This window comes from Crocodylus porosus, unplaced genomic scaffold (genome assembly GCF_001723895.1).
Source record: "Crocodylus porosus isolate Cpor-Errol unplaced genomic scaffold, CroPor_comp1, whole genome shotgun sequence".
Taxonomy (NCBI): domain Eukaryota; kingdom Metazoa; phylum Chordata; order Crocodylia; family Crocodylidae; genus Crocodylus; species Crocodylus porosus.
In genome coordinates this window covers 69214965-69237766 of record NW_017728947.1, presented here as the reverse complement: position 1 = coordinate 69237766, position 22802 = coordinate 69214965, and the positions used below count along the sequence as shown (strand labels likewise).

General features: G+C 39.9%; 1 protein-coding gene across 3 annotated transcripts in view; it reads right to left on the bottom strand.

The window, feature by feature from the left end:
* Positions 1-22802, bottom strand: part of AKAP6 (A-kinase anchoring protein 6) — a 439998-nt gene that overhangs the window by 182958 nt on the left and 234238 nt on the right. The window lies entirely within an intron of this gene.

Below are 22802 nucleotides of genomic sequence, written 5' to 3'. Positions count from 1 at the left end.
CCCACTTTTCACTGTTGTATAAAAAGCTTTGATGACACCTTATTCCTGATTTAGAATAGAAGTTACCTTGGGTTTATCAGACACAATGTCTATCAATGTTCTTTCAGATTGTGTTTTAATTCATTCCTCTAATCCATCTACAATACCTTTCCTAGCCTAATAGTCACAACTAATTTACCCTAATACAGCTCTGTTATAGGAAGTACTTGCTAAAATAACTCAGATTTTAATTAATCTCTATTATATGTTATGTCCAGATTTTTGAAGTGACAGATATGCAAATAAAAATAGACAATGAAATACAAATATATTGTATTTAAATACAAATATTTAAATACAAAGCTTCACCTTTTATGTGGGACACATATACTATTTATATTTTGTAATGCCCTAAGGCACAGGATTTTACACTTGCCGTCTCTCACATACCAACACCTCAATAATTCCTTTTTCTTCATATTGCAGACTGACAGTCCACCCTCCCCACCTAAAACAAATTCACTACCATAGTTTCCTGGAACAGCTGAACTTTTATTTTACAATCTGAGAACAATTAACAATATGCCTCATAGATGGTTCTAAACAAACGTAAAACAATTTTACATTTCCAGAGATCACGTCTGCATTAATTAAGAATGACCTCCTCTCAGAATGGCTAAATTACACCTGTGAGAGGACAACGAAATTTAGCTATAACCGTAAACTATATGGAAAGCTGGACTAAACCAGAACTGTCCATTTTTTCAGTTTGGAGCCCATAAATTCTGTAACATCTAGCACCAGAACATTTCATCTGAGTGTACCAAGCAAACCAAGATAAGGGTACAATTCTGACAGAAAATTATTAGATTCAAAGAGGCTTGTAAATTTTCCTGGAACTGCCCTTTCTTGAGATTATCATAACACCAATATTGATATTATCCACCTAAACCAGTGGTTTCCAACCTTTTTATGGTGAAGATCACTTTTTGTAAGTAAAGGGCACCCCAGGATCTGACCCTTGACCCCTGCCAGACAAGCCGCTTGGGCTCTGACCCCACTCACCCAGCCCAGCCCGGGGCAACAGGGGGCATGGCTCAGCCCAGCCATGTGGGTCCTACCACTCACAGTCGTGGAGCCTCTGACAGACTGAGATCGACTGTTAGAGGCTTAACGATCAACCAGTTGATCTTGAGGGTGACCACTGACCTAAACTAAACCCCGTGCAATTATAGCATCTCCCCTCTATAGTTTCTCTCCTAACAATACTCCCTTAATATCTAGTAAAAACTAGCATGTAAATACTAGTATGTGATTCTTCAGTCTTTCAGTGGTTGTATTCTGGCCCTCAGATCAATAACAAATGTTTTACAAGCACATCACCCCTAAACACTCAATGCAAAGGATAATTGAATCTGCTTGCATTGTTTCTTGAATAAATGCCAATATCACATGATCCATGAAAACCTGAGTTTTTCTGTGACTAGGGCTGGTTGAAAAATTTCCATCAAAACTTTTTCAGTGAAATAAGGGGTTTTCAATGACATATTGTGTGTGAAAAATAGTTTGTCTTCTGCAAAAATTATCATCAAATCTGTTTTGGTTTTCATTTAAAAATGTTGGTGTTGGTTTTTCAAGAAAAAATGAAAAATTTCCATGGGGAAACAAGCAAATGTTTTCCAGCCAGTCCTAGTTGTGAGAAATTAGAATTCCTCCACACAGGTTCTCTCTTCTATGAATCTGGATAATGAGAATACAAAAATGAAAACGTAATTAACATACACTTTTAATTATAGGTATACTTTAACGTACTGACTACACTGTATGTGTAATGAATAAAGAATCGTCTTCGCCCCTTTCAGAACTTGCTCTTGTTTTGTTTTTTCTGTTTTGTTTTCCTTTTTTGCAAGGTTTCCCCACTCTTAAATAAGATAAAATAAGGACAGTAGTAGACAAATGGATACCTGTTTATGAGCATAAATAATTTGCCCAAGTTTTGTATTAGAAATGGCTTGCCCTCTGAATTAAAAAACAAACAAATGCCAAAACTGAGTACATCTTTTGGGGCTGCTTTATTGGACTTGCACTTCAATTAGTTTTGTTAATACAGACTTTTGGTACTTACAGGTCTTATTAACTTCTACCCTAGGGAGTAGTGGGAAACAGCCCATAATGTGACTGGAAGTTGTCCTTTTTAGCTATGTTGTTTTCTACTGAAACAGCTTCAACTGAACAAATATTTTAGGAAAATGACAGCAGAGGTTGTGGAGCTAATAGCAGAGAAGAAAAAATCTGGGAAGACAAAAGCCCCTAAATCCCACTTTCTGTGCCTTTATTTAATTGAGCTAATTGCTACTTCAACTTACATTCAGTCTTTTGAATCCTGAACTACTGAATAGTATTAAAACCAGGGGTATCAAATATATAGCCCATGGGCCTGAATTTGAACCACAAAGCCTGATTATCTGACCTACTGTGCCACCTGTAGGTTTTAGACTGGACTCATGCCCATGTGGTGTGCATGGAGCTGGATACAGTGCATGCTGTATGGCACGTAGAGTCGGATGTGGCATATGCTCCATGCAGCGCCTGGGTCTCATCCTGGTGCACATGCAGCATGTAGGGCCCAATCAAGCATGTATGTGTCCTGCATCATGTAGGGCCAATAGTGCCTGCACCAGCCCAGCCCTGAGTGTTGGATCCAAGTGCACAGATCTAGTCTGTGTGCCCTCAATGATCAATGTACTAATAGTCCTACACCTCTCATCCAGCCTGTGGACTAGCCCTGTGCTAATCATGTGGCCTGCTGGGCCTGATACTTTTGACACCCCTGGTGTTAAAGGAATTTAATGACAAAACTGACTGTTCTTTATTTCTGGTGCCACTGTATTTTGTTCTCAATCCCTCAATTATTTCAAGGACTATTACAAAAATGTCCTGGAAAGTGAAATCAATGTTTCTATTGAACTCAAGCTGAATTAATAATTTTTCATCAAACTGCAGATTTTCCCTCATATTGCTTTTCATTTTCACTAATGTAGCCTAGTGTGGCTGATATAGTTATAATAGTTCTTATATTTTCTAAAATTATTCAATATGGTACCAAATGAAGGGGTAATTCAACTGGATTTGTTGTTCTGTATTTTGCCGGCATTTAAAGATCATTACTTAAATTGTGCTTGTTTCTATGTGAACCCCACGCACTCCAATTGAAATTAAGTTGCTGGTTTTAAAACGGTCAAAGAAGTAAATTTCCATTTGTTTTATAAATGTTACTTTTAAATTAGGCATTTGAATTTAAAGTTTTAATGATATTTGTGCCTTGAAGCCACTGGCTCATACCAGGGAAGATTCAAAAAAGACAAACTCAGCAAAGACCTCCATGAAACATAGTGCCTGGAAGCTGTCTCAGGATTTGTCTACATGGGGAAAAGTCTTTTAGGCTATTTAAATTATGCAGTTAAGTTAATGCACATAAGTTAAGGTGCATTAATTCCTCGTGTGGATACCTGGACTCCTGTACATGTGTTCTAGGGTAGGAAGGGGCATTTTAATTAGAATGGCTCTTATGTGCCATTCTAATTAAAATGCCTGCAGTCTCATATTCAGTGCCCTGCATTTCAAAATGGCAGTGAGCTTTAGTTAAAGTGCTCTCACTGCCATTTTGAAATGCGGGATGCTGAATACATGCGATGTTACAGCACACTGGAGCATTCCGATTAGAATGCTTCAGCAGCCCTGATTAATCGAGTCTGCTCCAATGCACTCTAATCAGAAGGTGTCAGAGAACATATAAAAGTGCAGAAGTAAAGTGGTTTTAACCTGCTGTACCTTTATCTTCCTCCAAGGAATTATAACCAACTAAAGCCACATTACTTCTGAATAGGATTGTTTCATGGGTATGTAATGTGCTTTAACACATGTAACATTAACTACTCAGCTTTAGCAACTTGTTTTCACTTTCCTGAGTGCTCCCCCTGTAGGTAGCCTCTAGATGCAGAGGGAATGCCACTACTGTCCACTCAGGGTGTGCATTCCTCTCCATTGCTACTTGAGTTTTGTTGGCAAGCATTAAGGGGAATGTAATTATTGCTTTACCCTTTGCTGCCTTGTTTGTAGCAACTAGCATTGGTAGTGGCCCAAAAAGGGAGGTAGGGGGTTCAGCTAGAGAACTGAAAGCCAGCACACTTACATTCTTATTTAAACAGCACTATTGGTCCATCAAGTGAACCTGAAAATGGTGCTTCCATTTTTGTGCCTTTGTTTCCCCAACTGTTGCACAGAACTAATAATATCTATGTTACAGGTGTATTGTCAAACTTAATTAATGTCCTAAAAACCTCTCCCTCAGTTCCTGCTTACTCATTTCTAATGCACTTGTAAATGTAGGTTTCCCATGTCATGGATTGCCCCATAGTTTATGCATGTGTCTTGAGCAGAGATGGGAAGGATCAAATCCAACACGCACAACCCAGTCCAGGAACAGGTGCAAAGCTGTAGTACAGCTGTAATTTTCCACATATTTATTATCAAAATTGCAGTTTACAGCTGCAACATATAATGGCAAGTGTAGTTCATAGTCCCTACACATCTGAGTCACAAACTGAAACCAGATTACCATGCAACACTAAGCTATTTCACTTGCTGACATCAATACATGTAGTTATTTGGTTTTGTGAAAGAATGCTGCTCAAGTGGCCTGTGTGAACAGAAGAAAATAGTTTAGATCAGGAATGGTAATAGCCGGTTGTATAAAACACTTACTTTAATTTTTAAGAGCCTTTTGTCCATTCTTTTGCATGTAATGCTGCAAATGCTCATAAAAACCCCTAAACTGAAGTGCCAACCATACCTCTCCATATGTCTTTTGACAACCCTAAGTTTATCTTAACACATTTTGAACATCATTCATAACTGTTCAGCTGCTTACTCTCTTGTAGGGTATGGGCATGGACAGAAAAAGTAATTGTTTTCTTTTAAAAAGAAAAGGGATTGGAGTTGCATGCTTTAGCTGTAACTGCTCCAAATCCACTGCAGCTGCTTCACCTGTCTGTCCTGATGTCACAGAAAATGGAAGTCAGAGTAAAGTTAGACTTTTACCCCTTAATGAAGCTTTTAGCCTCACTTTCTGTTGGATAGGAGAGAATGGATGAAAGAATTACAATGGGCTGTCACACCCTCACAAGCAGTTAAGTATACCCTTTAATGTTTAGTGCAAAGTACAATGGCTTGTTTGCCCACACCCAAATGGTCTCACTAATTCCATTGTATACCTTCAGGTGTCCCCTTTGCTTTTATCATCATCTTGTCTTCTTACTCTACTCTTTTCGACACCTGTCACCATTTCCTCATTTTCATCAGCTTTACCATGTCTTTTCCTCTCCATTGTCTTGTCATCCAAGTACTCCCCACTGTTTCTTTACTTCAACTGCACACACACAAAAGTATAACAAACAAACAAACAAACCTCCAGCATGGTAGCTACATAACTTTGACTTCAAATAGGTGTCTTTCCCCCAAAAGATATGACTAAGCTGCATGAGATACCTAAATTTTGGCATAACCACATTTTCTTATTATTATAACAACTATTTTTACTGCCTTTTCTGAAGCCATCACCACCAATGTTTGTTGTTTTCAAGAGTTATTTTATGTTTGAATATAGATTCTGAACCTGGAAGTGGTTACATACATTTTAGTTTTATCCATGGAAATAATTCCATTGTCTTTAATGAGTCTATCCATGTCAATATACTTAAACAGGTAAATAAAGGTTTGCAGTATTGGGGCTAAAGATGAAAAAAAATCTTCTTTTATTTATCTGTAAGCTGTTATACACATAAAACTTTTGTACAAAATAATTAAAGTTTCCATTTCCACATTTTTTAAAGTGAAAATCAACTGGACCTTTAACTTGATTAGGCTCTTGCATGATGTGTGAAAACAAAACCAAACCAAAAATATTTGCACGCCACACAGATTTGCACACCTCTTGTTTGAACCCATCTTCCCAGAATTGAAAAGATAATGCATTAGCCCACTGCATCAGCTAGCCCCAGAAAAATACACTAAAATACACAAGTAATTTTTTGCATGGAAATATGCACACATCACTTTACAGTTTTTCAAAAGGAGTTCAGCATCACAGCAAATCACATTGTTATGTTGTGTTATGATGCATGATGTTTTCATAATGATGTGACATGTCTAAATGACAAAAACCTGGCTTCCTACCAAAAATGTAAAGCAGGTTATATCTTTTTTTCACAGGAAAAAAGCCATTATCAAGTCAAATGGCAAATTTCTCTGCTAAAAAATGGTAACAGACAAATTTAATACAAACTATTCACCAAGACTGTGATTACCAGAAAACAAAACATTCATGGGATTTTAGAAGCAGAAGATGTTCTCATGAAACTGTGCACTGCTCCATGCAGTGAAGGCAGATACACATACAACAAACAATATAACTGCCACCTAAACATCAAACCTGTAGTTTTGGAAACAGAACCTAGGAGTAGCACTTTTGAAAACCAGAACTCTTTTTTTTTTTTTTTTAAAAAAAAGAAAAGTAGTTAGCCGTGTTCTTCTTTGGCAATCCTTTGCAGTCAAGGATGATTGTCTTCTAGGACTGTCTTATCTGTGGGTCTGAAGATGGGTGATGATGCTGATCTGATATAGACAGACTCTGCTACAACTTGGGCTTGTGTTTCTGTGTGGGGTGGATGGCTCTGGATTGACTCAGTCTCCAAAACGCTGTTTCTCCCACTCCTGCTTTTCCATCTTTTGTTGTCATCATAAGGTTTCAAAGTACTGAGGTCCTTTGTACTGAAACCAAGGTACTGAAACCTTTGAAACCAGTACTTTGTTAACTGTGTTAATCTTCTTTTACAGCTAGCTCAAATTGAATATTAGCTATTGGCAGTCAGTCACATTAGTGGGGTTTTTGCTTACTGTCTCTGGAGTCAGTTACCAAAAAATTACACAATCACTGATCACTGAATGTACAGATTCCTATAAATCTCACCTTCTTTATACCTAACCACTTTATAGGGGTTGTTAGTTCTGTTTCAATTTCACAAAATTAGTGATAAGCACAATGTAGCTTTTGGTTCTTAGACCATCATCACAGTACTATACTCAGGGTGGGACAAGGGGGACCCCATAGCAAAAAAATGTTGTTGTATTATTCTGAATAACTGAATGTTATTGGTTCTTATATACCTTTCTCACCATGGGTTTTGAGGATACTCCTAGTAGTGATTTTACGTTTGGCAGGCTCACTGCTTTTGCCCGGCAAGCCCGACTTCAAGAAGCACACTTTGGATTGGTGGAACATTTCCACCAACCAGGTAACAGCTGGGAGGGGCTTACCCCACCCCTGCTTAGAGTGGGGAGGGAGCAAGGCGCCCCTGGACCTGACTGAAGACTGAGCTTTGCAGGTCCAGCAGACTTCAGGGGTGGAGCCTCTGGTGTAAATAAAAGCCCAGCATGCTTGGCACACTAGGCAGACGTGGCAAGGGACAGTGAGAAGAGAGCAGCTCTGGAGAAGATTATCATTCAGACCCCTCCTGAGCCACAACGGTGTGTGGATCGGTGCACGGTGCTCAGACTCTGGCAGGTACCCAATGTGGCTTGAGCCTGCAAATCCAGCAAGCAGCTGGGTGAGGTGGTGTGTGGATCGGCACAGAGAAAGCAAGTCCTGGGAGCAGCTCGAGGCTGCTTGGGCCCCTCACAGTACGCAGGTCAGCGCACAGAGAGCTGGCCCTGGAACAGCTCAAGGCTGCTCAAGTTAGGTCTGGCTCTAGGCTGAGTAACTGAAGCCCTGCAGTGTGGCTCAGCAGTAAACTAAAAGAGCCCTAGTGCCCAGAGCAGGGCCTGGGAAGGGGAAAGACCCCAGGCATGAGGCTGGGGGACTGGAGCCAGTGAGGGCTCTGCTCCCATAGGAGCTCCCTGGGTGCCCAATGTGGGGCACAGGGCCTGGAGGGAAGGACACTCAACTGGAGGCCAACAGTTCCAGGAGGCCTGATACAGTGTGGTGACACACAGGCCAGATTGACTGCCCCAGAGGAAGAACTGTTAGTTACTGGGAACCCGGGGCCCACAGGGGAAGTGCCCCCAGGCAAGGAACCCTGGGAGGAGTGGGCAAGGGGGAAGGCCCCACACACCCTCCACTCTCCAGGGTTGGAGGGGAGGAGACCCCATATATACACTGGGGAAGGTTCTGTGGAACCCCCAGAGGGCCTCGGGGGAGAAGACCCTATGCCATTTGAGGGACCAAGTGGTTGGAACCCAGATAGGGGCCGTCTAATATCCGGTATAGTTATGTTTCCTATTTGGTAGCTATTGTTATTGTTGGTGTTATAAATAGTTGGGTGTATTAATTCTGTATAATGGGTTCTGTAAGGATGTCTTTATTAGCTAACCCACTTGTGGTATAAACTTGCTGGATGGACTGTCCTGGGATCCACCCCTCTTCTGGGCCTGAGTCATGGGTACTTACCTGAATGCCCCCCCTAGGGCAGACTTCCTCTTGCTAACAGACCTTTATATGTATATTTGTATCTATACCTGTAATTGTGTCCATCTTAAAGAGTTTTATATATAAATGTTGGTACCTCAATAAATTGTATATAGTTAAGAACTCTGGACCTGGGCTAACTCTACTGAGGAAAGGGGGACCAAAACTCTGGCATCCCTCTCACAGCACCCCCCCTGCCTACCCATCCCATCCAACTGAGAATAGGGCACACCCTTGGGGGTACCTGGATCACAATAGCATGGGTGTTTTTACATGTCCTCCAGGGGTGAGAGAGGAGGATGCTTTAATATGAGTGGCTCTGAGAGCTGCTGTAATTAAAGCACCCATAGATCTCATGTATCAGCATCTCTGCACTTGAAAATGGCGGCAGGGTTGCTTTAACTAAGCCTTGTTAAACATGAGATGTGGAGGCTGGCTGGAGCATGCTAATTAGCATGCTCCAGAAGACTTGATTAATTGTGAATAATTACAGTGCAACAGAGAAGCCTCCCAGCACATCTACAGGCACCCAATGTGCCTAATATGGCATATGTGGATTCTTCGCTTGCTCATCCTCACCCTAGTGGAAAAACTGTATGTGTAGTGTAGTGTAGTGTTTTATTCTGTTAGTGTTTTTTTTTCTTTGCTGTTATTTTGAATACATATACATGCTCCTGTGTGCTCATGTTAGGGAAAGGGGGTGTGTCCACAAATACAGGCACGTATGCTTGCAGCAGCTCAAATAAAAGCAGCAAAAATTTGAGTTGGGGCTTTTTGCCTCAGTGCACGTGCCCGGACATGCACTTTGATGTGGGGCAAATTGTGCCACTTGAGGCAAAATAACCCTGCCCAGCTCCTCCCAGATGTGCGGCCATGGGGAGCTAGACCCTAGGGCCAGCACCTGTGCTGGTTCCAGCAGTATAAAAATCTGCCCTGGCAAGTAGCTCAGGGCTACTTGTTCTCAGGAGCTTCTGGAGCCCAGCCACTTGGTATCTGAGGACACTACCCCTTGTGGCAGCTGGACTGCTGAAGTAGCATCCAAAATTCACTCTTTAAAATACCCCAAAGTCCAGGTTCTTCAACAATTAGAACAAAAGACCACTATATATCTATATCAATATCGATATAGATATATATGAGAGAGAGGGAAAGAAAGAGAAATCAGTTGGGGAAGCCTATAAGTGTCACAAACATTATAATAAAATACATTCTAAATATCTATATGTTTTGATGTTTGCTTTTGGTTTTCTTATAACACAATGGGTGTGTAATGGGGGGGATGTGGGGTTTGCAGGAGGGAGGTGGGAAGATGTGCGTAGGTGTGTGGGTGGGTCCCATGCCCCCCACACAGAATACGGATTCCCCCTCAGGCTCCCATCCTTGCCTGGAGGGCTAAGAGCCCTGCTGCAGAGGCTACAGGTCCCCTGCAGGTCTGGATCTCCAGGTATCAATTTTGACGCCGCGCTGCAATTATGCAGTGCGGGAAACATTTTTTTGTTTTGGGATGCTGCAAGAGGCACATGCATGCTCGTCTGGATGCACCCAAGGAGGTCAAAGTACTGTGGGTTGTACACACAGTATAAGGTGGAATGATACATGATGGCCCTTAGTTTCTGCGGGAGTTCATACAGGCATTCAAGAAAGCTTGGCCTCCTACATAGACGAGCTTTCCCATTATGGTAGCACATTCCATCTTCCCAGGGAGAAAGGAAAGATGCAAGGGATAAGGTTTAATTAGCCTGCTGCTTTATTAACATAACTCATATGGGAGCTATTCAACAACATTTCTTCAGTGCAGGTCATCATTCCTTCCTTAAAACATTTCCATCTGGTAGATAGCTGCCATCAGCTTCTTTGTGGGTCAGTCCTTTGCTGGGGCCTGTGTATGAAAATTATGAGAGGAAAGGAAGGTTTTTCCTTACTGGACTTCTCATTAGAAGTCCCAATACTCTTCTTGAAGGGAGGGGACTTGCCTGAAGTCTACTTCCAATGCCATTTTATCAGGAAATTAAACCCTTTATGGAACAAATAGCTGCTCCTAACACCTGCTAGATGTTAAATTGCACACCATTGTACCTAATCTCCTGATCAACCTCTGCAGAACCCCGAGTTCTTCTACAGACGGAAAAAAATCTTATCCACTGTAACCAGTCTGAGAACAGGGGAAAAATTCTGTCAAAGACAACAGCACAATGCCCACAACAGACTAGAAGCCCTAGACCTAATGTTACTCCTGGGAATAGGAGTATGAGAGCTGACAAACTTAAGCATGAAAAGGGAGGGGGCAGGCATCTAGAAAACCAGGGTTTGCTTAAGTTCCATCAGCACACCCACTCAGGTGACGTCTTCTCTTTTTAACCAATGCAATCATCCTCACTTCTCAATCTTCCCTTCCCTAAGAGGTTGTGGGGGTTGCATTGCATCTAAGGAATGTTGTTGCTGATCACAGCCTGCATCCTGGAGCTTGTAGATATCTATGACTCAGGTCATTGAGCACTCTGAAGTTAGGGAACTGGATTTGATATTTTATGGAAAGCTAGTGGAGGGAGTGGGGAACAGGTCTGATATCCTTGCAGAATCCTGTACCTGCTAAAAGGACAGGTTTTGGTGTTCTTAGCAGGTGGAGTTTCTTAAGGTTTTGTGACTATACCATTGGTGCATTGTTAGGTTCCACAGAAATGAGATAAAACAAATGAATTCTTTGTTACTAAAATTATAAGGGTAAATCTCCTGAGACAAAAGACTGAATAGCAGGTTGTACTGGTTGACCCTGGCAGAAGTTTTCTGAAGAAGAAATGGAGGTGAAGGCAGCAGAAAGTCAGAGGAATCTCTTTCAGTCACAACGCCAAAACTCAGTCTTTAGTAGAGAAGAGGAGTGATGGAGATATGGCTAGAGCAGGGGTGAGATGCCCACCCAATATCCAGGCTGGCTGAATTTTCAAGGAGGTCCAATCATAGTCTGAACCTTCATCCAGTCAGTGAAGCCCACCCTCAAAAAACCAAACTAGAAAAACCACCTGTTCTCTCTTAGGTTGAATTCTGCTGGAGTAAAGGAGTCTAGACTGATGAAGACTGCTTCTGGTACTTTTACTTCAGTGACTCTGGTTCTGTGTTCCAGTTCACTTCAAGATAATCTATTTTTAAAAGATTTCTGCTTTGAGCTGGTCATATAGTCTGGAGATCATACCCAAACATATTTTTGTAAAGGAGTTTTTGGCTCAGAAAATACATCACCTACATTTACTGTGGAACAAGTTGGGATTTGTTCTCTGAATCATCCACCCAGTCCTAATTCTAATAGAATACCTCTGAATAGTTTTATACTAATAACAGCTCTGTAGAGACTCTTGAAATTATAATGTATTAAAGAGCCATCAGCCTATCAGAAGAACATGCAATTTTATGTTCATTACTTCTTGGTTCCTGACTTCAGAATTTGGATGGTTGCACCTCAATTAAAAGTTGAATCAAAGTTAATATAATTTAAATAAAAACTTCAATAAAAAGTTAAAGTTCTGTTCTTAATAGCATTAATACCCTCTAATGACCGCTACGGTCATTACCACTAGATAACTGACCTTCTTGAACCTCTCTTCACATAGAAACCTCTCTCCCAACACAGTCAATTATTTAGCAGTAATGAGTGCATAGTAAGAGATTATTGTTTAACCAAGTACCTGAGCACACTGGGGTTTTTTTCCCTGTTATCTCTATTCTTCAACAAATGCTGCATTTTCTCCATTATAGGCTTTTCAGTTCCCAAGAGAGAAACCTGAGGTATTTCTCTTTCCACTGCAGAAGTTCACATATAATTGACCAAATATCAAATATAAATTAAAATAGTGAAAATTATGGTACTATCAAATCATACATATGAACAGCAATTGTTGTTTGGCAATACATTTCTCTCTACAATTCTTTTAGGGGGAGGAGTGATGGATTTAAGGGAAAAAGAAAAAGGTACGGGGAAGGAGAGAGAAATGAAGAGATTGTTCAAGAAGAGAAGACATGAGGCTGACTGAAAAAGAAGAAAAGGAAGGAAGAAAGGAAAAGACAAAGACTGAAAAAACATGGAAAGATAGGCATGAAAGATGGGGAAAAAAGAAAGAGCAAAACAATCAATGGGGATATAATAATTTGAGTGGGTATAATTTATTTTAATTCAAATAAATAATTTTGAAGGGGTACTTTACATTTTTGGGAACAATCATTAATAGATCCCTGTACTCAAATGTGAAAGTGGTCTGAACATGGGACTAAAAGATAGGAATTCCTGATTTCTTAAGCCAGGTGTGCTACGTGTCACTTCAGGATTGTGGAAAAATCTTATTCTCTCTGCCTCGTTTTTTCCCCCTCTAAACTGGAATATGTTTACCTCTCTCAGATGATGTTACAGGTTTTACTTATGTAATACTCTGAGGATGGATACTGATGTCATAATTATTGATATGACCAAAAAAATCACATTTATCCACTTATTTTAAGATGAAGAAAGGTTATTTCAGTTTTGGCTTTTCAGTGTAAATCCCCAACTCCCCTTCCATTATAAATGTTCCCTTTTAAGGCATTTTAAGGAATATTTCAATAGTCATTTTTCAGATATTTAGTTTATCTTTATCCCAAAGCAGTTTCTTCACCCATATAACTCTGTTAATACATTATTTGCTTTGTAAGAACAATTTTAAAACAGAACCAGACACAACGTCACACAATATGAAACATCATTTCATGTTTATACATTTAAGAGTAAAGAACATGGATCCTTTCCTTTTCTCTGAAGTCACTCACAGCTATCTTCCCCCTGTCTGCAAACTGAATAGTGTCAATGATATTATTGTATAGTCAATAAAGTTGCTATTTTGGAAGGAACACAGGCGACATTCCTTCATGTGATTTTTCAAAATAAAAATGAATAGTGCCTTATAAAGTTTTTGTTCCTATATTATGTACATTGGTTGGTTTGACCAATGTTTCTTATTCTATTTAGAGCTACTCTAATGGGTGGAGGGGCAGCGAGGAACATCTGATAACTAACTATTGACTTCAAGTATGTATCTAATATGCTAAATTGCTGCAGCTCAATTTTCTTCAAGAAAACTGAAGAAAATAGTAACACTGTTCAGCACAGGAAAAAGCTATAGGTAAGATTTCTGTATACAGAACCCAGTCAAGTAAACAGTTCACTGCACTGAAAGAAAATGGAGCAAGAAGGTTTTTTTTTTTTTATTATTTGTATAAAATATATTGTTCTTTCAGGCTGTACTGAAATAGTTTCTATTTAATTGCAGAGAAATCCTAAGAAGGTTACAGCAGTGAAACATTAAAATTCTAAGGGCAACTAATAACATTAAAACTTTATAGCCCCAGATAGAATAATTTAGACAAAAACAACATGAACATATGTTTTGTGTAATAATAACAAACATTTATAGCTGTCAAGAGAGAAAAACACAGGTTTATGCACACCTTAATGGCGTGCATGGGTGAGCATGAGTATATTTAAAACATAATATATTACAAAATTGACAGCAGGCATGACTCTTCTGGGTACTATGTTAAATCAATGAATAAATTACCAAAAGTGTGCTGTGGCTGTTTGGATGTGTAATTGAGCTTAACGTATGTAGTGTTATTTCAAAAGAAACTGTTCAAGGAGTTTCTAGACCAATCCACTATGCATCTTTACTAAGCTGTTTACAAATAGCAATAAATGAAACTGGTCTCACAGTAGGAAGGAAGTTTAGTTATACACATTACGTAAATGGAAGAAAAGTTCATTTTAATATGCTTTTCAAGAATTTAAAAAAACAAGCATACAATAATATTGCTGCAGGATCCACTGAATTGGAAATTGGTATTTTTCATATTCAGTTTTATATTGATTTTAATTAGCTGCTACTCTACATTTTAAAGTCCATGCACCAACATAAAAATCAGGAATAAGTCCACTATAGTCAATGGAGAAGCACCATCAAATACCTGTGCAAGAGTTGGAATCAGTTTTCAGCTCTGCTAATATGCTAAAACATGTACATTAAATTCTATACATTTATTTCCTATATGCTTAGTTGCCTAGAGATCAACACCAAGTATTTTTTAAACATTTGAACCATATTAGAAGCATTTAAAACTAATTTTAAACCTTATTTTGTTGACTAATTAATGCCAAACAGTAACAATAGTGCTGGAACCAAATTCATTAACATGCCTTTAAAAATAAAACAGCTGTAAACGTACTTCCATTTCTAAATTATAATGCTGTTCATCTTACTATGTACTGGTTTTATGAAACAGGAAAATGAACATATTTTATTGCTTTTCCCTATGCATTTTGCTAGTCAGATAAACCTCTAATATTACAAACTGAAGCTTAGAATCTGCACGCATGTCTCTGACAAATTGTGTCAACTAGCTGAAAGGACTGAACTGACAAACAAATCCCCCAGCCATTCCTTCCACTCTCTCCTGCCCATTATTGGGACTCCACAGGTCTGAACAACTCTACCCCTGTGACCAGCAATATGTTTTAACTCAGTGTTTCAGAATATGGGCTAGAATATGGTGTCACATCTATTTTATGAATTGCAGTTTTGTAGCATTTTATCTATATCCTTTGTCTCCACTTTTTCATCATTTATACCTCAATTGTATAGGGGATTTCTGCCAGCACCAACCACACTTGTGATTTTCTTAGGGCTCATAAACTCAAGAATTAGCTTTTTATTCTGTGCTAAATGCACAGCTCCTTTCTATAAATTGTAAAGCAGAAGATGAAGATGAAGAACTGAAGTGTCCATGCGCAGATGAGCTATTCCTTCTCTCTGGCCTGATGACGGTTCATAAAGCATTCTATGGGGCTACTATAAAAGAATATGGCATACCACCTGCTTCTTGGTCAGAAAACCCCTTTTACATTTAATGCCACCTGAGATTAACTGTCATTAATGTTTATGATTGCACATGGGAGGTTGCTAAGATTACAACTACCACATTTACCTTTCCACTGTTGTTTCCAGGAGTATAACTAATATTTCTAAATTTCTATGCAGCAGTCAAGGATCCATTACTACCACCTAATCAATAAAAAAGTATGTGTAGTTGGGATGGCTAAGGGCTTATAAAAAGCTTGAAACAACAAACAACAACAACAAAAATCCTGAAATGCTAAAAATAGCAAAAGAAATGTTTGCCACTAGTAATTAAAAACAGAACATTAAGAAACACATATGCCCCCTCTATACCCATTTAGGCATATAATTCTATGATATACAACATGCAGCATTTGGAGGACTGCCTTTTTTCCCCACAATCTGTATACATGCAATTGTAAGGTCACTTCCAGCGTAATGCCTGTTTTAGCACCCAGTTGCTGTTTAACAGCTTAGTTTAGAGCACTAGCAAAATCTGTGCCAAAGCTCCCACCCTAGAAGTGTTCTGCCAACTATACAATAGCACAAGACATTGAAGAATGAATAAGATTTAAAATACAGGATGTCTAAATAGATTTTGCCTTCAAACATTGTTTTACCTGATTTCCCTTTTGTGACCACCCCAGTAGAGAATACTTGTTTTATGTATACTGCTGAGACTAGAACTGAAAGATTCTACAGATAAAACGTTGCTATAAGATGTTGTTCTGAAAGACTAAAATACAAACTGAACTGTGAGGAAAAAGCCAAAATGCTACTCAGTCAGACAGAATATAAAAGTAATTAAAATATTTTAAAAAGAATAACGTGTAGAACATAACATTTATCTTTATCTAACAGTATCTTTGTTCACATCAATGTTCCTTTTGTTCTCTATTACACATTTAATCATTCTTAGACATCCGTAACAGCAAAAACTCAAATACCGAACTGCTAATTAAACACAGTAATATTTATAAGGTGTTAGTTTATTCTGCAGATATGAACACTTAATTTAATGCACCAGTACAATGAAAGTAAAAATTCTTTTTAAAAGATCAACACAGTGCCATGTCAGTCACTATTCAGTGGAAAAAAAGAAATGAAATGCTTTCTGTTTTCAGTACCTCAATATTATTTCAAAAAAATGACAGAGACAGAATACTTGTAACAGAAGCAACCATCTTTTTAGTAATGACAACTGACAATGGCATCCATGCTAAGTTGCCATTTTAAAGTTACATGAATCTTAGGGGATTGTGTCAAAAGAGGAAAACTAGCCTTGAGCTTTTTAAACAAGATTTCTAAAAAAAACAAATAAGGCTTAAAATACTGTGGAACAGGCTGCAGTCCAGCACCAAAAGAGAAAGCATTTCAGTACATGAAGCAAGCTGGGTTTACTGCACTGAAGAGGTAATACTAACAGTGGTAATTAGCATGAGAATAGTGAGTAAAATTGTGCTAGAAAAGCCAGAAAACGCAAAACAAGCTGGGGAAGAGAAAGTTAAAAAAACAACTTCTGTCTCTTACACAGATATGTCTCAGTAATCCAAACTGTTTACATACTGTGGTAATGGACAGGTTTCAGAGAATGTAGTTAAGCATTCAAAGTTCACATGCTTATTTGAACTTCATAGACATTATGGCTGGAAGAGACCTCAGAAGATCATCGAACTTATTTGGACCTTTTTGCTTTGGAAATAAAGCGTGGCATTTCCCAAGGAAAGGCTTTCAAACAAGCTTGCCAGTAACTTCTGATTCTGTCTCGGTAATGAACATTGTGAGAAGAGGTCCTTCCCATCATGCTGCTGTACTCAGATTTCACCTTTGCTCCTGGTGAAATCAAGCAGCAGCGAGGAGGTACTGAGGGGGCTGTAAATTAAAGTGTTAACTGACAGATTTGGAATACAACAATTTATGTTCAGGTAGGTTTTTATTGTATGCAAACTGGCCACTCCATCCCTCTCACTATTAGGTGGTTAGTGGAAGTGGGTAGGTTACTTCTTATTTACTTTGAATGTAGCTCCATTAATTTCTGCTACAGTTAAGTTTTCATATAAAAAAGGGATTGTTTTTCTCCCTTTTTTGATTGTGAAGATGGGTTTCAGAACATGATGGGCCAATACATGGCTCAGCATGCTAACTCACCTCCATACTTACTAAACTTTCATTAAGTTCTAATTTTAAAAAAGGATGTAAACATGGAAGAGAAAAGCGACAGAGAAAGAGAGAGTACACTTATGTGAGCAGCAGGGAAGGGAAATGAACAAAAGATTCTCTGGGACCCCACCGAATATCTGGAGCACATAGGCCCCTACACCAAGAAATAACAAGGGTTGTACTAGTAGCTGTAAAATGGCAATACAACTTAAATGCACAAAGCTCCTGTCTTTTCTCTGTCAGTTCATCTTGGATACACTGCATGGCACCCATTTACCCAGGCTTCATGCAACAGATTTCAAGATCTGGCCTAAAAGAGGCATGAACTAAAAGCATTCATCTCAATCAAATATTACCTCTACAGACTAACAATATTTGAAAGGCAGTACTTTATTTTACTGCTTATAACCTTAACTGAAATGTGCAGCTATTCTGTGATAAGAGTGTGAAACTATACATAGAGTTTGCTTGCAGTAATACCATTTCCCACAATCCTGGCTACAATATTACTTGAGAAAATATCTTCCACTAAAATAATATATAATACATAAAGATAAAATGACGTCAGTATTATGAAGAGGAAAGGAAGGGAAACAAACACAAGGGCTAGGGACAGACATTACACATGAATCAGTTTCAGTGATCATAAACTGGTTCAAACAAGTAACAGAACAGACACCCAGTACACATAAACCAGTTTGAAAATAGCTGAAGGCAGTTTGAGATAAACCTGGTTGAATGTAGTATCAGGCTGATTTGGCTCAAACCACAACACAGACCCCTTGCTGGTTTAAGACAAACCAGACTCCCCCAGCATCCTGGCATGCTCTCTGGGCTGGGTGGGGCTCTCTGCTTCACAGCAGAGCTGGCCCCTCCCCTTTGATCCCTGGATGGAGCTCTGGCAGAGATTCCAGGTACAGCAGGGTCTGCATGGCTTCCCCCTGCCCTACCCCACCCCCGTCACTCCATATCATCAAGAGATGCATGCACTAAATGGCTACCCCACTCCTTGCCTCAGAGTGCAAGCAGGGGGATGAAGGCTGGCAGCACTCCTGCACACTGAGCATCCAGCAGGGGAAAGCCTGGGATGGTGCAGACAGACCTCCCTAATCAGAAGTCTTGCCTGGGCCTGGCCACATCCCCCCTCAGCTCAGCACTCTGGAAAGGAAAAGGAGGGCTGCTGTAGCACCCCCATACTTCTAGCCTGAGCTACTGCAGGCATATGCATTAATTTTCTGATAGAGAATGTCTGTCTGGTTACAAACTGGTTCAGCCTAGCCAGGTTAGACTAACCTGCAAAGATTGAATCAATTTAGGATCAGGCTTTTGTAATATCTGTCCCTAGCCAAGAAGGCTAAAAATGAAACAATTGCATGGTTTGAACATTCCCAGTTTTATCTGTCAGTCAATAAGAGTCTCCATGATACACATGATGTGTGTGCATGCACATGTATATATGTGTATGTGTGTGTGTACACGTGTGGATACACATGCATATGATCCACATTACACACGCATTATAGATAACGGGCCCAATCCAAAAATGATTGAAAGATGTCAGTGGGAGTTTGGCTGAATAAAGCTTTCAATACTTGTGGTTTACTTCTCTTTGTGAAATTACAGTAGCTTAATATACTTTAACAGTTTCTAGATAATAGTTGTTCAAAGATTCAAACAGCTTTTTGATAAAATTTGCCTCTTGGGGTATATGTCAATTTAAAAATCTCTTCTCATCAAGTTCTCAGTTTTACTTGATCTCTCTGGAGTGATTTAGATTTAAAATATCTTTCAAACTCAACTTGATCTACATTGAAATACAAGATGGTCTCCCTATTCTTAGAGTAAGCAATTATCCTACCTTTGCAGCTAAAATGTTTATGGAAACTGATTCTATCCTTTATTTAAAGTGTTACTCTGGTCTCCTGTAAAGAGTCAATATTTGTCACAAATAACTGGACCTGGAATAGATATCATGTATAATTATAAAAGGAGGGTACAAATACTTGAAATAGCTTAGAATGCTCCAAGTTATTTCCACAGATAACTGATGATATCCTGTGGTAATTATTAGGAATTACTGATTTTTTTAAAAATTACTACTGTTTTATATCCTGATAGTCATAGTATCAACAACATTATTAGGAGACAGCTGCAGGAACTCAGGCTTTCAGAGCATGATTTTGTAAGTTTTATTACTAGGAACTAGTTTAATGGACCAGACAGTGAGGTTTCATTTAGATTAAATGGAAATCTTTAGGAATGTGATTTTGGCATGTTAAGAAATATTTTATTAAAATTTGTTCTGATCCAAAAAACCCCTACGTTGATAGTACAGAATCCCTAACATTTCTAATAGATCTGGGGACAAATGATTACGTTCACGCCTGTGAACTAAATTGGGGGCCAGGGCTTCATAATAAACACAAGGGCTAGGGACAGACATTACACATGAATCAGTTTCAAACCACAACACAGACCCCCTGCTGGTTTAAGACAAACCAGACTCCCCCAGCATCCTGGCATGCTCTCTGGGCTGGGTGGGGCTCTCTGCTTCACAGCAGAGCTGGCCCCTCCCCTTTGATCCCTGGATGGAGCTTCAAGGGCACAATTTTATAGAAAACTAACAAAAGGTATTTTATTTCACTGGCGGTATAAACCAGTCTTCACAAGGCCTCATATAATGCTGGGGGGGGGGGGGGGTATGCTTTTTTCCCCTCTCTTATCCCACTACAAACTCTAAGCTGCTCAGCCTCATTTCCTTCTTCAGAAGAGGGCCTTAGATACGAAGAAAACTACATCTCTTGCCTGCTAACAAGCACAGGTCCATTTATGAAGAAGAAATGGATTCTGTATCTAGGGAGCAAATATGACAGACAGAAACTGACCTTAAATATTACAGTTTTAATTTTGGCTATAAACAGATATCACATTTTACTTAGAATTGATTATGCTGGGATTTGACCTAAATTAAAACTGATGCAGCATGGTCCTTTACTCATTCTACTTTTCTAAGTTGCATTGTTTTTCTTTCACTAGAAGGTAGTCAAGGAAAGCACATAGCCTGATGGGCTTCCCTCTAGAATGAACCACAATAAATGCACAACAAAATGTCCTGGGAAAAGTTTTAGTGTATTTTATCTGGCACACGTCAGAGGGCCTTGAAGTGGGATAATGGACATGTACATCTGTATGGTCCTGGGAAAAAGGCTTTGTCCCATGACAAATGCAATGTCCGTTTATACCCTTAGATCAGGGGTGGGTGATTATTTGGGATGGAGGGTCACTTAAAGGCTAGGGACAGATATTACACATAAACCAGTTTAAGTGATCAGAAACTGGTTTAAACCCGTAACAGAATAGATGTTCAATGCACATAAACCAGCTTGAGAATGGCTGAAACAGATTTGAGATAAACCTGGTTGAATGTAGTATCAGACTTAGCTGATTTGGCTCAAACCAGTTTATGCAATGTCTGTCCCAGACCCCTTGATGGTTTAAGATAATCCAGACATCCTGGCAGGCTCTCTGGGCTGGGTGGGGTTCTCTGCTTCACAGCAGGGCTGGCCCCTCCCCTCTGATCCCTGGATGCAGGTCCAGAGACTGAGGGTTGCTCCTCCTCTCCCCTCAGCACTCCCTGCTAAGAAGGAATTCCCACCTCCTCTCTGCCTTGCTGTGGAAGTATCTGTGTATCAGCTAGCAGACCACATGCAATCAACAGGTAGACTCAACAGGCAGAATCAACAAGTAGCTGTAGTAGTAATGTCCCTCTGTTGTTTTCTTAATGGGGTGATAAACGCCAAAAAGGAACATTACCAGCTACCTGTTGATTCTGTCTGTGGATTCTACCTGCTGATTCAGCATGGACCATAGCCAGCATGTGGTCTGCAAGCTATTAAACAGACACCTTTCTGGAAGGCAGAGGGGAGTGGGGAATTCCTGCTTAGCAGGGAGTGGTGAGGGGGAGGGGAAGAGCAGCCCAGTCTCTGGAGCCACAGCCACAGAGCAGAGGGGAGGGGCCAGCCCTACTGTGAAGCAGAGAGTCCCACCCAGCCCAGAGAGCATACTGGGATGCTATGGGAGCCTGTTTTAACTTAAATGAGCAAGGGATCTGGGACAGACACTGCATAAACTGGTTTGAGCCAAATCAGTTAAGTTTGATACTACATTCAACCAGGTTTATCGCAAACCAGCTTCAGCTGTTTTCAAACTGGTTTATGTGCATTGAACATCTGTTCTGTTACAGGCTTAAACCAGTTCCTGATCACTTAAGCTGGTTTTATGGGTCCTAGTCCATGTAGGTGCCTCACACCAATTCATTTTACCAGTTCATAGGCGGTCAGGGTGTTTGGGAAATTATTTGATTTACAGCATTTCTTGTAAAATCCTGCCTTCTAATTAAAAAAAAAATGGAAAGTATTTTTTTTCCCCTAGAGTAAGAGATAGAATAGTGACTTCTGACCTAAAGGATATGGGAAGGGGTCAATTGGAAGCCTCCTGCTATGAATTTGGCCTACTGGCTCTTTTGGTCAAATGTTGTAAAGATTAAAAACTTACATTCTTTCCAATCTAGGACCAAATTAAAGCATTCTGACAAAATAAACTGCTGTTCAGAGAATTCAAATTCCTGTCATATTCCAGTAAGGACCGGGCAGAAGGCAAGGCAAAGTAATACCTTAGAGCCCCTTTGTGAGATCCTTTTAAGGGTGCTATGGCATGCTGCACAATATTAGCAAAATAAACCTAGAAATTTCAAATAGGAATCCAGTGTTAAAAACATTTATGACCTGTTGTAGTCTCTCTGGGTTCTTCCAGACATGTGTGGACATTTGGTTCCCTGGGACAACTAGCAGTGGTGCACATTGCCAGCACTGTGCTGGCCCTAGCAGGCTTACCCAGGGTTCTGGGGGCCTCCCGGGGCAGTAGCTGCTGAGATCCTGCTGGGTGGAGCCTGGTCAGCAGATGCAGCGCGACTCCAGATGGCCCGGCTCTGCTTCTGAGCAGCACGTGCTGCTTGAGCATGAGCTGTTCTGTTTCGTTTTGTTTAATCTGTTGGGATTTTTTTATATCCAGGGGTCAAAAAAACCCACAGGAAAAAAGAAACTGGAGCAGGGCAAACTTGGGCATCATGCCCTTACAGTGTGGAGAACTGGATTGTACGGTGTGGTGGTGCAAATGTATTTGTGGCACCACATACCACACAACCGTGCTCATCTGGACGCACCCCCTGAGTTTTT